Source organism: Ornithorhynchus anatinus, chromosome 19 (assembly GCF_004115215.2).
Source record: "Ornithorhynchus anatinus isolate Pmale09 chromosome 19, mOrnAna1.pri.v4, whole genome shotgun sequence".
Taxonomy (NCBI): Eukaryota; Metazoa; Chordata; class Mammalia; order Monotremata; family Ornithorhynchidae; genus Ornithorhynchus; species Ornithorhynchus anatinus.
This window is the reverse complement of record NC_041746.1, coordinates 18,690,949-18,708,092: the sequence shown is the minus strand read 5'-3', so window position 1 is coordinate 18,708,092 and position 17,144 is coordinate 18,690,949. Positions and strand designations below refer to the sequence as shown.

The 17,144-nt window shown below is 46.6% G+C and overlaps 1 protein-coding gene across 4 annotated transcripts in view; it reads right to left on the bottom strand.

The window, feature by feature from the left end:
• FYN (FYN proto-oncogene, Src family tyrosine kinase) overlaps positions 1–17,144 on the bottom strand; it is a 245,068-nt gene that overhangs the window by 90,970 nt on the left and 136,954 nt on the right. The window contains exon 1 of one of the 4 annotated variants that reach the window (XM_029047554.2): positions 13,721–13,834. The exons of the other annotated variants lie outside the window; for them this stretch is intronic. The gene's annotated coding sequence lies outside the window, so the exon portion shown is untranslated. Of the gene's footprint in view, positions 1–13,720; positions 13,835–17,144 lie in introns of those variants that run through there. 4 annotated transcript variants of the gene reach the window in all.

Here is a 17,144-nt window from a genome sequence, read left to right as displayed (position 1 = left end):
CAAAACAACAGTGAAGGCACTTTTAAAGATGACTGTAAAAACAATTAAAGGCTTTGATGATTTCCCAGATCGTTTTACACACTCCCCTCATTTTAAATATAACTGCTGGCTGAATAAAAATCAAATACTTTTTTTCAATTAACGTAAATAGCAAAAGGAATAAAAAGCAGGAGGGAGTTAAGGGAAGGGAGATCTCTAGCAATGGAGTGATGGAAAATGAAATAAAAAAGAGAGTTACATTGTCTGCAATTATGAGAAAGAATTAACATATGGTACAGGAAAGTAATATTTTTCCAGCCTGCTTATTCTCCGGGCTTTTGAGAAATCCTTTCTTTTCTAACTACAGGAACGCAGAGGCTCAGGATGCCATTTAGTTCAGCATCAGAGGATCCTCTAATGGCATCTAAGTGCTTAGTACAGGGCTTTGCACACAGCAAGCACTCAATAAATACGATTAAATCTATGCTCTAAGAGGAAATGGAGCACCCAGGAGACTTTTTTTTTTTTTAACTTGAGCCCCAGAGGTTTTATTCAACATTACAGCCTGTCGATCACTCGTCGGCAGTTGTCTGCTGTGTGACCCTGGGCAAGTCACTTCACCTCTTCACCACGCTGGAAGCAGCGTGGCTCACTGGAAAGAGCACGGGCTTTGGAGTCAGAGGTCATGGGTTCGAACCCCCGCTCTACCACTTGTCAGCTGTGTGACTTTGGGCAAGTCACTTAACTTCTCGGTGCCTCAGTTCCCTCATCTGTAAAATGGGGATTAAGACTGTGAGCCCCACGTGGGACAACCTGATTCCCCTGTGTCTACCCCAGCGCTTAGAACAGTGCTCGGCACATAATAAGCGCTTAACAAATACCAACATTATTATTATTACCTCTTGGTGCCTCAGTTACCTCATCTGTAAAATGGGGATTGAGACTACGAGCCCCATGTGGGACAGGGAGTGTGTCCAACCCGATTTGTTGGTAGCCACCCCAGCGCTTAGTATGGTGCCTGGCATGTTGTAAGTGCTTAACAAATATCACAATTATTATTATTATATGATCATCAATGTGATAAAGTCACTTGGCAGGACTGGAAGGTCAGCTAGGGACCTGAGACTTGGCAACCCAGAACCTGCCTAGAGGCAGGGATTATCTTGCTGTTGGGGAGGGGGCAGCACTCTGCGAAGAGCATTGTGGTGTTCACCCACACTAGCCAGCTACCCGACTTGAACCCAGGTTCTGATTCCCAAAACAATGCTGAATCCACTGGGCCTAGCAGATAGGACAAAGGCCTGGGAGTCGAAAGATCTGGGTTCTAGTCTCGGCTCTGTCACTTGTCGGCTATGTGACCTCGGGCAAGTCACTTCACTTCTCTGGGCCTCAGTTACCTCATCTGGAAAATAGGGACTAAGACAGTGAGCCCCAAGTGGGATGTAGATTGGGGCCAATCTGATTTGCTTGTATCTAGCTCAGTGCTTAGTAGTGAGCTTGGCACAGTGTCAGTTCTTAGTAAATTCCAAAAAAGGTTTATCGTTAAGTAAGCACCCGTGATTTGCCGAGCTCTGTCCTATGTGGAAAAGGAGGAACTGAAATTTACAATCTAATAGGTAGATAATGCACATGGAAAAACTGAACTGGTATTAATTACACAGCAAAATGAATGAAGTGTCCAGGCACCGCATTAAATGGAAAGCTCTGACTTCAGCGAGAGCCAGAGGTTGAAGAAAACAAGGGGAGAGTTGGAGGGAAAAATTGGCCTTTGGCTCTTTTGGCCAAGGACATCTCAAACTCAGCGTATCCAAAACTGGGTTCCACAACTTCCCAACCAAACCCTCTCCTTTCCTCATCTTTCCCATCACTCTTGACGAGACCAATTTATTTATATAAATGCCTGTCTCCCCCTCTAGACTGTAAGCTCGTTGTGGGCAGGGAATATGCCTGTTTACTGTATTATATTGTACGCTCCTAAATGCTTAGTACAGTGCTCTGCACACAGTAAGCACTCGGGGAAGCAGCTTGGTTCAATGGAAAGAGCCTGGGCTTCGGAGTCAGAGGTCATGGGTTCGACTCCCGGCTCTGCCACCTGTCAGCTGTGTGACTATGGGCAAGTCACTTGGCTTCTCTGTGTCCCAGTTCCCTCATCTGCAAAATGGGGATTAACTGTGAGCCTCACGTGGGACATCCTGATTACCCTGTATCTACCCCAGCGCTTAGAACAGTGCTCGGCACATAGTAAGCGCTTAACAAATACCAACATCATTATTATTAAATACGATTGAATGAACACCAGCCTTCCTCCCTGTCTCACAAGGCTACAACCTTAGCATTAACTCATCTCTCTCATTCAACCCCCAAATTCACTCAGTCACAAAATCTGGTTGGTTCTATCTTCATGACACCTCTAGAATCCGCTCCCTCCTCTCCCTTCACATCCTTGCTATCCCACGGGTCCACACCCTTATCACATCCCATCTCGACTCCTGAATCAGTCTCCTCGCTGTCCTCGTTGCCCTCAGCCTCTCCCCATTCAGTCCTCAATCTGCCACCCGGATCATTAAAAAAAGCCAAAACTAAACAAAAACCAACCCCCAAAATGAGGTGTTCTGCACACATCTCTCCAGTCCTCAACCATCTCCAATGGCTGCCCATCCATATTCGCACCACGTATCAATCTAGTCAGGGAGAAAGGCACTCAACTAGTTTTACTCTTCTCCCTAGCCTTAGTCTTCTTCACTACAACCAATCAATGGCATTTATTGAGCGCTTACTGTGTGCACAGCACTGTATTAAATGTTTGGGAGAGGACAGGGATTATGGCTACCAAGTGTCTTCTTGGATGACTCACTGACATCTCAAAATTAATATGCCCCAAGAAGAACTCCTCATTTTCCCATCCAAACCCTGTTCTGCCCCTGACTTTCCTATCACTGTAGACAGCATCTTCTTCCTTCTTAACTCAGAAGCCCGTAACCTTGGAAATAGCCTCGACTCACCTCTCTCATTCAACCCACACATTCAATCCATCATGAAATCCTGTCGTTTCTAAAATCACAGCATCTCTAGAATCTGCCCTTTCCTCAATCAATGGTATTTATCGAGTGCTCACTGGGTGCAGAGCACTGTACTAAGCGCTTGGGAGAGTTCATCAGAACATGTCTACTGCTCACAAGAAGCTTACGGTATGGAGAGGGAGACGGATATTAATATAAATGAGGGATATGTACGTGAGTGTTGTGGGGCAGAGGGTGGGGTGAACGAAGGGTACAAAAACAAGTGTGAGGGTGACACAGAAGGGAGAGGGAATAGGGGAAATGAGGGCTTAGTCGGGGAAGCTCTCTTGGAGGAGATGGAGTTTTCATAAGTCTTTGAAGGTGGGGAGAGTGGCGACCTGTCGGATATGAAAGGGAAGGGAGTTCCAAGCCAGAAGTAAGACGTGGGCAGGAGGTTGGCAAAGAGATTGATGAGATTAAGATACAGTGAGTAGACTGAAGTTAGAGGAACAAACTGAGTGTTCTGGGTTGTAGCAGGATGTCGGTGAGATAAGATAGGAGGGGGCAAGCTGATTGAGTGCCTTAAAGCCAATGGTGAGGAGTTTCTGTTTCATGCGGAAGTGGATGGGCAACCACTGGAGGTTCTTGGGAAGTGGGGAAACGTGAACTTACCGTTTTTGTAGAAAAGTGATCCGAACAGCAGAGTGAAGTACAGAATGGAGTGGGGAGACACAGGAGGCAGGGAGAGCGATGAGGAGGATGATGCAGTAGTCAAGGCAGGATAGTATAGTATCAGTATAGTGCTGGAGCAGTTTAGAACGGAGAGGAAAGGGTGCATTTTGGCGATGTGGTGAAGACTGAACTGACAGGATTTGGTGAGAGACTGAATGTATGCATTGAATGAGAGGGATGAGTGGAGGCTAATGGCAAGGCTGGTGAAAGAGGAAGGATGGTGAAGCTATCCATAGTAATAGGAAAGTCACGAGGAGGACAAGGTTTGGATGGGAAGATAAGGAGTTCTGTTTTGGACATGTTAAGTTTGAGGCGTCAGTGGGACATCAATTAAAGATGGCCTGAAGGCAGGAGGAATAGTAAATCACAATGCCGCCATGCTGATCCAAGCATTTATTTCCCACCTTGACCACTTCATCAGCCTCCTTACTGATCTCTCCGACTCACACTCGCCCCTCTCCAGTTCATGCTTCACTCTTTTGCATGGATCATTTTTCCAAAAAAACATTTAGTCCATATCTTCCTACTCCTCAAAAACCTATGGTTGCCCATCCACCTGCACAGGGGGAGCAGCGTGGCTCAGTGGAAAGAGCCCGGGCTTGGGAGTCAGAGGTCATGGGTTCGAATCCCGCCTCTGCCACTCATCAGCTGTGTGACTGTGGGCAAGTCACTTAACTTCTCTGTGCCTCAGTTCCCTCATCTGTAAAACGGGGATTAAGACTGTGAGCCTCACGTGGGACAACCTGATTACCCTGTATCTATCCCAGCGCTTAGAACAGTGGTCTGCACATAGTAAGCGCTTAACAAATACCAACGTCAAACAAAAACTCCTTAGTATTAAGGAATTTAAGGCACTCAATCAGCTCTCTTCATCCTTTCTTATCTTGCTGATCTCCTTCTACAATACAACCCGTAAACTCCACCACTCCTCTAATGCCAACCTACTCTCTGGACCTCGAACTCTTCTATTCTACCGCCCAAGTCCTCTCTTCCCATTCATTTCTGACAGTCCATCACTCTCCCCATCTTCAAAACCCTCCAAAAATCACATCTCCTCCAAGCGGCCTTTCTTGATTAAACTCTCATTTCTCCTCTACGCTCTCCTCTGCATCAACTAAACACTGGGCTATGTAACCCTTAAGCATCTTGATATCCATCCCAGCATGCTTACATAAATATTCTTTCATTCATTCATCCATTCAATATTTATTGAGCGCTTAATATGTGCAGAGCACTGTACTAAGCGCTTGGAATGTACATTTCGGCAGCAGATAGAGACAATCCCTGCCCATTGACGGGCTTACAGTCTAATCTTATAGTCTCTATTTCCCCTACTTGCAATTTATTTTAATGCCTGTCTCCCTTCGTAAACTGTAAGCTTGTTTTGGGCAGGATTTTTAACTACCAACTCTTTTGCAGTCTACTTTCCCAAGCACTTAGTACAGTGCTCTGACACGGTACCGCTCAGTGAATACCACCGACCGATTACCAACTCTACTGCACTCTACTTCCCCAAGCACTTAGTAAAGGTCTCCGCCCACAGTAAACACGCAATGAATATTACTGGTTGACTACCAGATGTATTTATTCTCCCAAGTACTTAGTACAGTGTTCTGCCCTCAATAAGTGCTCAATAAATATCACTGGTTGACTACCAAATCTATTATATTTTCTCCCAAGCACTTAGTACCGTGAGTGCTCGATAAAATGTTATCTATCAGTGGACCGAAAACAAAATCAGTTGACCTTTTACTGTTACTGTTACTGACTAGAGGAAGCACATGGGTCAATGATTCAGTGGTAGCTAAGGTGCTCTCAATGAGGACGGTTGGAAATGTTCTGCACCGCAAAGGAGCCCAGTGCGCTCCCTTGGAGGTCCGCAGGTCCGCTGGAACCTCCCCTGGAGGACGGGCAGAGGCAGGACCGGGTAACTGGGCTTTCAAGGAGTTTCCAGGAAGCTGGCCCGTTCCCTTCGGCCTGGAACTCCCACCCACCTCACAACCGACAGTCCTCCCTGCTCTCCCTGTTTCCAAGGCCCTTGAAGCAGCATGGCGTCGTGGACAGAGCGCGGGCCTGGGAGTCAGAAGGTCATGGGTTCTAATCCCGGCTCTGCCACTTTTCTGCTGTGCGAGCTTGGGCAAGTCACTTCACTTCTCTGGGCCTCAGTTACCTCATTTGGAAAATGGGGATTAAGACTGTGAGCCCCACGTGGGACAACCTAACTTGTATCTACCCCGGGGCTTAGAACGGAGCTTGGCACATAGTAAGCGCTTAACAAATACCATCAGTATTATTATTAACCAGCTGTGATTAGCTCTGGAGTGTGGGGGCCCCTGGGTAGGTACCCATATAATGGTAAGTACAGGATATAGGTAAGAGTGATCCTCCCTTCTCCCTCCCATCTCTGACCCTAGTGAAAGGCACTCTCTGGCAGTTCCACAAACTCCATCCCCTCCATTCAGAGGTGAGAGAATCCATCAATCGATGGTACTTACTGAGTGCTACCAGTGTGCAGAACACTCTACTTTCAAGTTTGGGAGTGCAATATAGAGTTGGCAGATGTGATCATTGCCCACAAGGAGGTTAATAATAATAATGACGGTATTTGTAAAGCTCTTACTAGGTGCCAAGCACTGGGGGAGATACAAGGTCAGCTGGTTGTCCCACGTGGGGCTCACGGTCTTAATCCCCATTTTACAGATGAGGTAACTGAGGCACAGAGAAGCTTAATGACTGGCCCAAAGTCAGACATCTGACAAGAGGCAGAGCTGGAATTAGAACTCATGACCTCTGACTCCCAGGCCTGGGCTCTTTCCACTAAGCCACGCTGCTTCTCAAGTCTAAAGTCTGAAGACTGTAAGCCCATCAGTGGGCAGGGACTGTCAATATCTGTTGCCGATTTGTACATTCCAAGCGCTTAGTACAGTGCTCTGCATATAGTAAGTTCAATAAATACTACTGAATAAAGGGGGAGTCACACTTGAAATAGGAAAAGCAGGGCTCAATATCTGAACTCTGAAATTTCCTCCTTTTCGACTGTGAATACTCTCTTTCTGAAAAGACTGAAAGTTTTTAAGACCACCTTCGTTTCTTGAGTGTCTGGGGGCCCAAGACATAGGTTACTGGGCCTCCTGTCACAGCCACAATGAATCTGTGTCCAAGTCCAGTTCGCAATTGTGGTTATCCCCGGAAAAAGGGGAGAGGGAAGGAATTCCCGCTGGGTTCGCCCAACCCTCATACAGCATATCTGGGGGAAGGCAACTGGGAATCATAAAGCCCCCACAGCCCTGAGCTGTCTTAGTCTTGTACATTTCAGAGTCCCAGTCAGCACTGAGGAGGGCCGAGGGCCGAATCGGGGAGAGAGATGCATCTCGGGTACTCTCGAGTTCTCAAGGGAGTTTGTTTCCCGTCCATTTGGAGGCCTGATTAAGGAGGGACGTGGTCCTGTGACCAGACCTCCATGTTGCTGGGCCAGAGTTCACTTTGCTGTGGTGTCCGTTGAGGCGCCACGCTTGGTTAGTTAGGAACCTTCTCGATGCGGTCTTAAATTTAGAACAAACATTCGAGGTTGGGTTGCAACATTATTGGTGTTGCTCCCATGCAGTCTCTGGAGATGAGAGGTGAGCACATTTCAGTTTGCTCCAACTAAGCAGCTAAAGACTTCTACCCCGAGAGCAAACTTTCTGGTAATGGGCCTCTGGAGCGTTACTGGAGCCAAACGCGGATGTTTCCATCCACTTGAATTCGGGGAATTTGATTCCCCCGAAATTCATGTGGACGGAAACATCCGCCTTTGAGCTGAGTATACTATTCTCTCATTGCTCAGGCATGCCACAAGCGAAGAATTACTTGGGCACACACAAACAACGTAGACTGGAGACCATTAAAAGCCAAATACATGACTTGTTGAACGGAAGCGCAACTCTACGAGGGATTAAACCATTCGGCCATTATATTTATCTGCCGAGCGCCTCTTGAAAGTAAAGCTTCTCCTCCATGCCAGACTGGAAAGGTAGGGAAAAGAGTTGATATGCCATGAAGAAATTTATGTTTCTTTTAGGTTTCCCACCTCTCTTCAGGAGCAACATTTCTCGCCTAACTGAAATGAATTTTCTCCTCAACAGTTCAACTCAGTCCTATCCTTTCTTAATCTGTCACACACGGGTCCTCTGTTTGAACCACTGGAAGTTGCGGTCGCAGTGTTGTAATTTAACATGATTATACACAATTATCTGTACTACATTCCTTCCCCTCCCCCTACAAAAACAATATGGGCTCAACTGGGCTTAACACTAAACTGTAAACAAGTTCCAAAATTGGGTTAAACCGTTTTATCTTTGAATCCGCTCTGTCATTCAACCCAAATATTCAGTCCACTACTAGATCCTGTCAGTTCGACCTTCACAACAGCACTAAAATCCACCTTTCCTCTCCATCCAAATTGCTGCCAAGCTAATCCACTTGCTCACCCTATCCCATCTTGATTACTGTATCAGCCTCCTCGCTGACCTCCTTGCCTCCTGTCTCTCCCCACTCCAGTCCATATTTCACTCTACTGACCGGATCATTTTTCTATCAAAACATTCAGTTCATGTCTTCCCACTCCTCAGAAACGTCTATTGGTTGCCCATCCACCTCCACAAAAAGCAGAAACTCCTTACCATCGGCTTTAAAGCACTCGATTACCTTGCCTCTTCCCATCCCACCTCCCTACTCTCCTACTACAACCCGGCCGGCATACTTCGCTCCTCTAAAGCTAACCTTCTCTCTGTATCTCGATCTCATCTATCTCACCGCCAGCCTCTCTCCCACGTCCTGTCTCTGGCCTGGAACGTCCTCCTTTTTCACATCTGACAGACAAAATTACTCTCCTCACTTTCAAAGGCTTATTGAAGGCACGTGTCTTTCAAAAGGCCTTCCCTAAGCTCTCATTTCCTCTTTTCCTACTCTCTTCTGTGTCGACCTGACTTGCTTCCTTTATTCATCAACCCCTCAGCACTTATGTATGTATCCGTAATTCATTCATTTATATCAATGCCTGTTTCCCCCCCTAGACTGTAAACTCGTTGCGTGATGGAATGTTTGTTATATTGTTATGTTGTACTCTCCCAAGCCCTTAGTACAGTGCTCTGAATAAAGGAAGTGCTCAGTAGATATGGTTAACTGATTATTTATCCTCATTAGCCTTAGAGAAGCAGTGTGGCTCAGTGGAAAGAGCACGGGCTTTGGAGTCAGAGGTCATGGGTTCGAATCCCAGCTCTGCCACTTGTCAGCTGTGTGACTGTGGGCAAGTCCCTTAACTTCTCTGTGCCTCAGTTACCTCATCTGTAAAATGGGGATTAAGACTGTGAGCCCCACGTGGGACAACCTGATTCCCGTGTCTACCCCAGCCCTTAAAACAGTGCTCTGCACATAGTAAGCGCTTAACCAATACCAGCATTATTACTGTGGATTGCAGGGCTTAGACACTTATAGCTAAATGAGACAGGGAAGATATATTTTAATCTGAGTAACTCATCTGTCCTTTGGTGTTGAGTGAATGTCCGACCAAGCTGAAAAAAGTTTCGTCAGGCTCAAACGCCACTTCATTTTGCAGCATGTTACATTTCAGCTTTTAAATTTTAAATCAAATTGCACATTACACATGAGGTGAAATTCCAGTGTCGAATCAGAGTGGCTTGCGAATTGGTAGAGCCTGACATTTCAATGGGACGCACAGTGGAGAGAGAAGCTGCTAAGGCGCAAAATGCTTTTTTCGGTATCGTATCTGCAATATTCGTAAAGTGAATTTTCAGAATTTTCTAGTCCCAAGGAGGTAGTGGACTGTAAACTGGCAGTACAAACGTGGGTGGTGAATGGACACGGCTAACGGTTGTAGAAATTTAAATGAGTGTACAGAACAACTCACTGCACATACTCAGCTTAGAGAAATAGGGAGAAGTCAGATGACAGTGTCAGTAAATATAAGGAAAGGAGTTTACATAGGAGTGATTTTAAGCATTGGATAGTGAGGGATAACCACAGAAATAAGTACTAGGCAAAAAAACTCCTTCCCTATCCGTGTCTTTCTTGGAGCCTGTCACAATCCCTGCCAGTGCCCTCAGAAATAGCTATTTTTTATTTATCGGTGGCATCATTTCACATTCCTTTTGGGTCCCACCCTTCCCACCGGGGGCCCAGGAACCCTGCTTAATTTTCACCCACATACCTTTTCCTGGAACTGCGTACTTTGCAGACATTAGGCACTCGGTGAATACTATTTAATGAATGAGTTAATTCAGTAATAAAATTTAGAGCCTTCTGAATCTTTCTTAGATTTGGTGCTAGAAAAGTGGTTGGCAAAATTATCCAATGGTTCCCCTTAAATGAATCTTTGTTAAGTGAGATGAGAAGCCAACTTGGAATTGTTCATAGGCCCCAAATGGAAAGCTGGGATTCATCCCCATTTTGCGTTCGTTCAGTAATAATGATGATGATGATGATAATGATTGCGGTAATGTTGGTATTTGTTAAGCGCTTACTACGTGCAGAGCACTGTTCTAAGCGCTGGGGTAGGTTGGCATTAGAGGAGTGGTGGAGTTTACCGGTTGGATTGTAGAAGGAGATCAGCAAGATAAGGAAGGATGAAGAGAGCTGACTGAGTGCCTTAAATTCCTTAATACTAAGGAGTTTTTTGTTTGATGTCGGTATTTGTTAAGCGCTTACTATGTGCAGAGCACTGTTCTAAGCGCTGAGGTAGATACCGGGTAATCAGGTTGTCCCACGCGAGGCTCACAGTCTTCATCCCCATTTTACAGATGAGGGAACTGAGGCACGGAGAAGTGAAGTGACTTGCCCACAGTCACACAGCTGACAAGTAGCAGAGCCGGGATTCAAACCCTTGACCTCTGACTCCCAAGCCCGGGCTCTTTCCATTGAGCCACTAGTTAAGTGCTTACTACGTGCCAAGCACTGTACAAAGTAAGCACTGGGGTAAACACAAAATGATCAGATCAGACACAGTTCCTGTATCACAGTCACATGAACTCATGAGCAGTTGCTTACACCTGCTGTCTCCATTTCCTCTCCTTCAATTCTCTCCTTGACCCACCCACTATGGCTTCCACCCCCTTCACTTCACGGAAACTTCCCTCTCAGAGGTCATCAGTGATCTCCTTCTTGCCAAATCCAATGGCTTCTACTCTATCTTGACTCTCCTTGACCTCTCAGCTGTCTTTAGTACTGTCAACCACCTCTTTCTCCTGGAAACAATATTCAACTTTGGCTTCACTGACCCTGTCCTCTCCTGGTTCTCTTCCTATCTCTCTGGCCGCTCCTTCTCACTCTCTTTAGCAGGCTCCTCCTCTGCCTCTCACCCCTTAACTGTCAGAGTCCCTCAGTGCTCAGTTTGGGGTCAACTCCTGTTCTCCATCTACACCCACTCCCTTGGAGAACTCATTTGCACTCATAACTTCAACTACTATCTCAATGTGGATGATTCCTAAATCTACATCTCCAGCCCGGATATCTCTCCTTCTCTGCAGCCTCCCATTTCCTCCTGCCTTCAGGACATTTCTACTGACATCTCAAAACAGCCATTGGATTTGGCAAGAAGGAGATCACCCTACTTAAAACTCACCTCCTCCAAGAGGCCTTCCCAGACTGAGCTCCTCTTCTCCCTCTACTCCCTCTACCACCCCCCCTTCACCTCTCCGCAGCTAAACCTTCTTTTTCCCCCTTTCCCTCTGCTCCTCCCCCCTCCCTTCCCATCCCCTCGGCACTGTACTCGTCTGCTCAACTGTATATATTTTCATTACCCTATTTATTTTGTTAATGAAATGTACATCGCCTCGATTCTATTTAGTCGCCATTGCTTTTACGAGACGTTCTTCCCCTCGACTCTATTTATCGCCATCGTTCTCGTCTGTCCGTCTCCCCCCGATTAGACCGTGAGCCCGTCAAACGGCAGGGACCGTCTCTATCTGTTGCCGACTTGTTCATTCCGAGCGCTTAGTACAGTGCTCTGCACATAGTAAGCGCTCAATAAATACTATTGAATGGTGACCTTTGAGAGGAAGTTTCCATGAAGTGAAGGGGGTGGAAGCCGTATTGGGTGGGTCAAGGAGAGAACTGAAGGAGAGGAAATGGAGACAGCAGGTCCTTACCTTCCCACGCAAACCCTGTCCTCCATCTTACTTTCCTGTGACTGTAAACATCTCCACCATCCTTCGTCTCTCTCAAGCCCATGACCTTGGCTTTATCCTTGACTCATCTCTTTCATTCAACCAAGATAGTCAATCTGTCTCTAAATCCTGTTGTTTCTGTTATATTGTACTTTCCCAAGTGCTTAGTACAGTGCTCTGCACACGGTGAGTGCTCAATAAATACGACTGATTGGTTTAACCTACACATCATCGCCAAAATCTGCTCTTTCCTCTTCATCCAAACTGCTCCCATTCTAGTCAAAGCACTTATCCTATCTTGCCTTGATTACTGCATCCATCTCCTTGCTGATCCCCCTGCCTCCTGACTCTCCCTAATCCAGCCCATACTTCACTCTCCTGCCCAGATCATTTTTCTACAGAAACTTTCAGTCTATGTTTCCGCACTCCTCAAGAACCTCCAGAGGTTGCCCATCCACCTCTTCATCAAAGAGAAACTCATTACCTCAATCACCTTGGCCCCTCCTACCGTACCTCACCGATTTCCTACTACAACCCAGTCTGCATACTTGACTCCTCTAATGCCAGCTTACTCATTGTACCTCAATCTCATTTATCTCACTGCTCACTTTTTGCCCCATCCTACTTCTGGCTTTGAACCCCCTCCCTCTTCATATCTGACAGATAACGACTCTCTCCACCTTTAAAGCCTTAGGGAAGGCACATCTCCTCCAGGAGGCCTTCCCTAACGAGGCCCTCATTTTCTCTTCTCCCACTCCCTTTTGCATCGCGGGCTTGGGAGACAGAGGACGTGGGTTCTAATCCCGGCTCTGCCACTTGTCTTCTGTGTGACCTTGGGAAAGCCACCTAACTTCTCTGTGCCTCAATTACCTCATCTGTAAACGAGGATTAAGACTGTGAGCCCCACATGGGACAACCTGATTACTTTGTATCTACCCCACCGCTTAGAACAGTGCATGGTACGTAGTAAGCGCTTAACAGATACCCTAATTCTTCTTGTTACAGTGCTCTGCACAGTAAGCGTGCAATAAATACGATTGATTGATCTAAAGGAAAGGGAGAACAGCTATTTTATCCCCAATTTATAGGTAAGGAAACTGAGGCCCAGAGATAAGTGATTTGCCCAAGGTAACACAACAGGTAAGTGGCAGAGCTGGGACTATAACCTAGGTTTTCTGGCTCCCAGGCCCGTGCTCTATCCACTAGGCCAGGCTGCTTCTCCCCCTCTAGACGTTAAGCTTGCTGTGGGCAGGGAATGTGTCTGTTTATTGTTATATTGCACTCTCCTAAGTGCTTAGTACAGTTCTCTGCAACAGTAAGCGCTCAATAAATACGACAGACTGACTGACTGACTTCTCTCATGCTCCTCTGCTGTTCATGGCATCCTCCTCTAACAGGAGCAGCTGGAGAAGAGCATCTGAAATGCTCAGCATTTCCGGGCTTCAACACTGAAAAGTTTTCCCGCAAAGTTGCGGAGAATTTTTTTCTGAAACTGATTGTGAAGACAGCATCTCTCTACCTTTCTTGCTGCTGTACTGCAATAAATACAACATGAAAATAGGCAGAGGCAAAGTGTAGGTTCCCTCCTTTACCGGCTAAGAGAAACAGGAAAGTCAAAGTCCCATGTGGGCAACGGTGGCAAAAATTGACTTTACTTGCTGTACTTGTTTAAGGAACTGTTGTTGTAGGGTACCGGTCTGCAGCTGGGGGGTGGGGGAGGCAGGGAGAGAGGGGGTGTCATGGTGTCACCTGGCAAAGCCACAGAAAATACATTAGCACAAAGCAGCTGTTTGAGCAGATGTAATCAAAAGTTCCCCAGTGCAACGAGTGCAACAAGAAGAAGCTCACCCTCCAGAGTCCAACAAAAGCCCACTCTGCTGCTTTTTCTAGTTTCTATAGTTTCCTTCCCAGTGATTCTGCAAATGTCTTCGTCCCTTTAGAAATCATGGATTCTTTCACTTTTCCAGTCACGAAAACTGAAATCCTTTAAAAGAACGGAGTAGGGAAAGATTACAGCCTAGAGAATCGCTCTTCCGGTAAACACTTTGCTTTTCTCACATACTGACTTATAAAAACCACCCGGTCTTCAATCCCTTGGTTTGAAAGTCTCTGTGTGAGGGTGTCTGTAGGGTGTTTGGGGCACGTAAACTTTGATTGCTGAAAATGAGACAAGCATGAAACCCAACCTCCCTGAATCTTTTTAGTTAGCAATTGACCTAAAGCACATGAAAGAAACACAAGTCTCAAAGGTGCTAACTTTTTCATGCTTTACAAAGGTTTTGAATTTCTCAGGCTCGCTGCCGCTGCTTTAGTCCGAATGCTACTGAATAAGCAGTCAGCACACATATCCTGCTCAGGGCCCTCAACGGCAAAGGAGGCAGTGACACGAAAGCGATCTCGCAGACTACTGGGGGCTCAGAAACCCCACTCGATGCTGAGCCATTTTAGCTAAACCAGAATGGAAGGCAGGCCGCAACACAACCTGTGCAAGGCCATCAGGCTGCCTTCCCTAGCCTTTAATTTAGATCGATCATAATTACGGATTTCCACCTTTCGTTTTCTTCTTGTTTTCACCCCTAATGATTGATGGCTTCAATGAGATTTAAGCAGTGGACGTATTTGTTAGGGGGTGTGTGTTTGTGCAGGCAGAGGGGATCAAGTGAGAGGAGATATGGCAGAAAACAGTGACTCACCTACTGACACAACGTGGTTATAAAAGCAAAGTATATGCCAGTATGCAAACTATATTCTAGGGTGGACAATTAAGTTACAGTAAAAGAAGCTATCTGTTACTGATACCTGATAAGAGAAGGTTATCTTCCTTTTCTTTCTCCCCTCCTTTCTTTCCTTCTCCTCCTTTTTCTCCTGCTGCTCTCACTGTTAGATTTCAATCCTTGCCTATTAGTCCCGTCCTTGTATTGGGGTTGCAAAAATTATGCAAAAAAGTGGGCCAGTTACATTAGTAAATACGGTATCTGGGTTCTAATCCCAGCTCTACCTCATGTCTCCTGTGTCACTTTGGGCAAGTCACTTATCTTCTCTGTGCCTCAATGCCCTCATATGTAAAATTGGGATTAAGACTGTGAGTCCTATATGGGACAGGGACTGGGTCCAACCTGATTTGCCTGTATCTACCCCAGCGCTTAACAAATGCCACTGAAAACAAGAAATCAGGTCAACTACAGTCCCCGCCCCACATGGGGCTCACAGTCTAAGTAGGAGGAAGCACAGGCATCGAATCCCCATTTTGCAGCTGAGGAAATGGAGGCACAGAGAAGTTTAGTAGCTTGCCCAAGATCACACAGCATTTAAGTGATAGAACTGGGATTAGAACCCAGGGTGAATAATAATAATACTAACAATAAAAATTGTTAATAACTATGTACCGAGTACTGTACTAAGCACCACAGACAGTGCCAGAACCTGGATTAGAATGAGGTTTCCTGATTTCCAGTTCTGTGCTTTTTCTTCTAGGTCACATTCATTCCAGAGGTACTGGTAGTGTGAGTTTGGACACCAGCTGATCTTTGTAATTTTAAGATGATTCACTCCAGAATTTCTCATGCTTGTTTGCTCAAGGAACTGTTGTGGTGGGGTATCTGTCTGCAGCCGGGGGGGAAGAGGGAGGCAGGGAGAGAGGGGGTGTCATGGTGTAGTTTGTATCCTTCCTCTTCTTGAATAGGAAGTGAGGACTTCTGCCCCAGTCCACCCCATTCCAGTGAATGCCTATCCTACTTCTACCTAGCTTTAGCCGTAGAAGGATTCCACATCTTGATGTTTTAGAAGCTGCAAAGGAGGGGAGGAGAATGGAAATCTGCTCGCTAAAGAAAAAGCAATTTTCGGTAGATCTACGTAAGTTACACACTTTCTGTGGGTTACCTTTGAGCTTCTTGTTGATGACGACGGAATCCGTTAGCACTTAGTATGTGCCAAGCACTGTTCTAAGTGCTGGGGTAGATACAAGGTAATCAGATTGTCCCATGGGGGGCTCTCAGTCTTAATCCCCATTTTACAGATGAGGTAACTGAGGTGCAGAGAAGTTAAGTGACTTGCCCAAGTCACACAGTTGACAAGTGGTGGAGAGGAATTAGAACCCACGACCTCTGACTCCCAAGCCCCGGGTCTTTCCACTAAGCCACGCTGCCTCTCCTGCAGGGCTGCTGAAAGCAATTAGCTACAGAGTCCTGAGGCAACAGAAAGGGTGAGAAATTATCATATACCCTGGTGGCATCTTGGCTGTCCCAATATGGTCCCCGTTCCCCCAGATAATAGCAACTGTGGCTTTGGTTAAGCTTTTATTACGTGCCGGGCACTGTACTAAGTGCCGGGATGTGAACAAGCGAATTGGGTTGGACACACTCCTTATCTCACATGCGGCTTAGCGTCTTAATCTCCTTTTTACAGATGTGGTAACTGAAGGCCAGAGAAGTTAAGCGACTGGCCCAAGGTCACACAGCAGACAGGTGGGGGAGCCGGGATCAGAACCCAGATCCTTCTGACTGCCAGGCCCGAGCTCTGTGAAACATGAAGGGGCGAGGGGGTGATGGGAGTGCGGGGAAATGAGGCCTCCTGGATTGATCTGATCCAACACGGTTCGACTTGGGCCGGCCCCTCCTGCTTGGGGAAGATTGAAATCTGTGGGATGCGCAGGCTGGGCCTGTCCAGGCCCGGACTTTACGGCAGGAGTGAAGAGCAACTAAAAAAGTCAAATCCCACTGGGCTGCGGGAAGAGAGGTCCGCCTGCTAATGCTCTGTGACTGGCTCAGGTTGTCCTTCCTGTACTCCATGCAGACTTCTCCCACCACCGGTCCTCAGTGACCGGTGAGCCCTCCCTTCAACCTATTTTCAGGTCTCCTGTTGCCCCCAAGACCACTCCCCTGATCAACGTCACCTAGGTATCGTTTTCTCCCCACACCATCCTTCACGTAGGGAAATCGAATGATACCGACCCATATTTAGGGAACCAGAGGGGCTTAATGGAAAGGGCCCAGGCCTAGGAGTCCGAGGACCGGGTTCTAATCTAGAGAAGCAGCGTGACTCAGTGGAAAGAGCACGGGCTTGGGAGTCAGAGGTCATGAGTTCGAATCCCGGCTCTGCCACTTGTCAGCTGTGTGACTGTGGGCAAGTCACTTCACTTCTCTGTGCCTCAGTTACCTCATCTGTAAAATGGGGATGAAGACTGTGAGCCTCACGTGGGACAACCTGATTACCCTGTTTGTGCTCTGCACACTGTAAGCGCTTAACAAATACCAACATTATTATTATTATTATT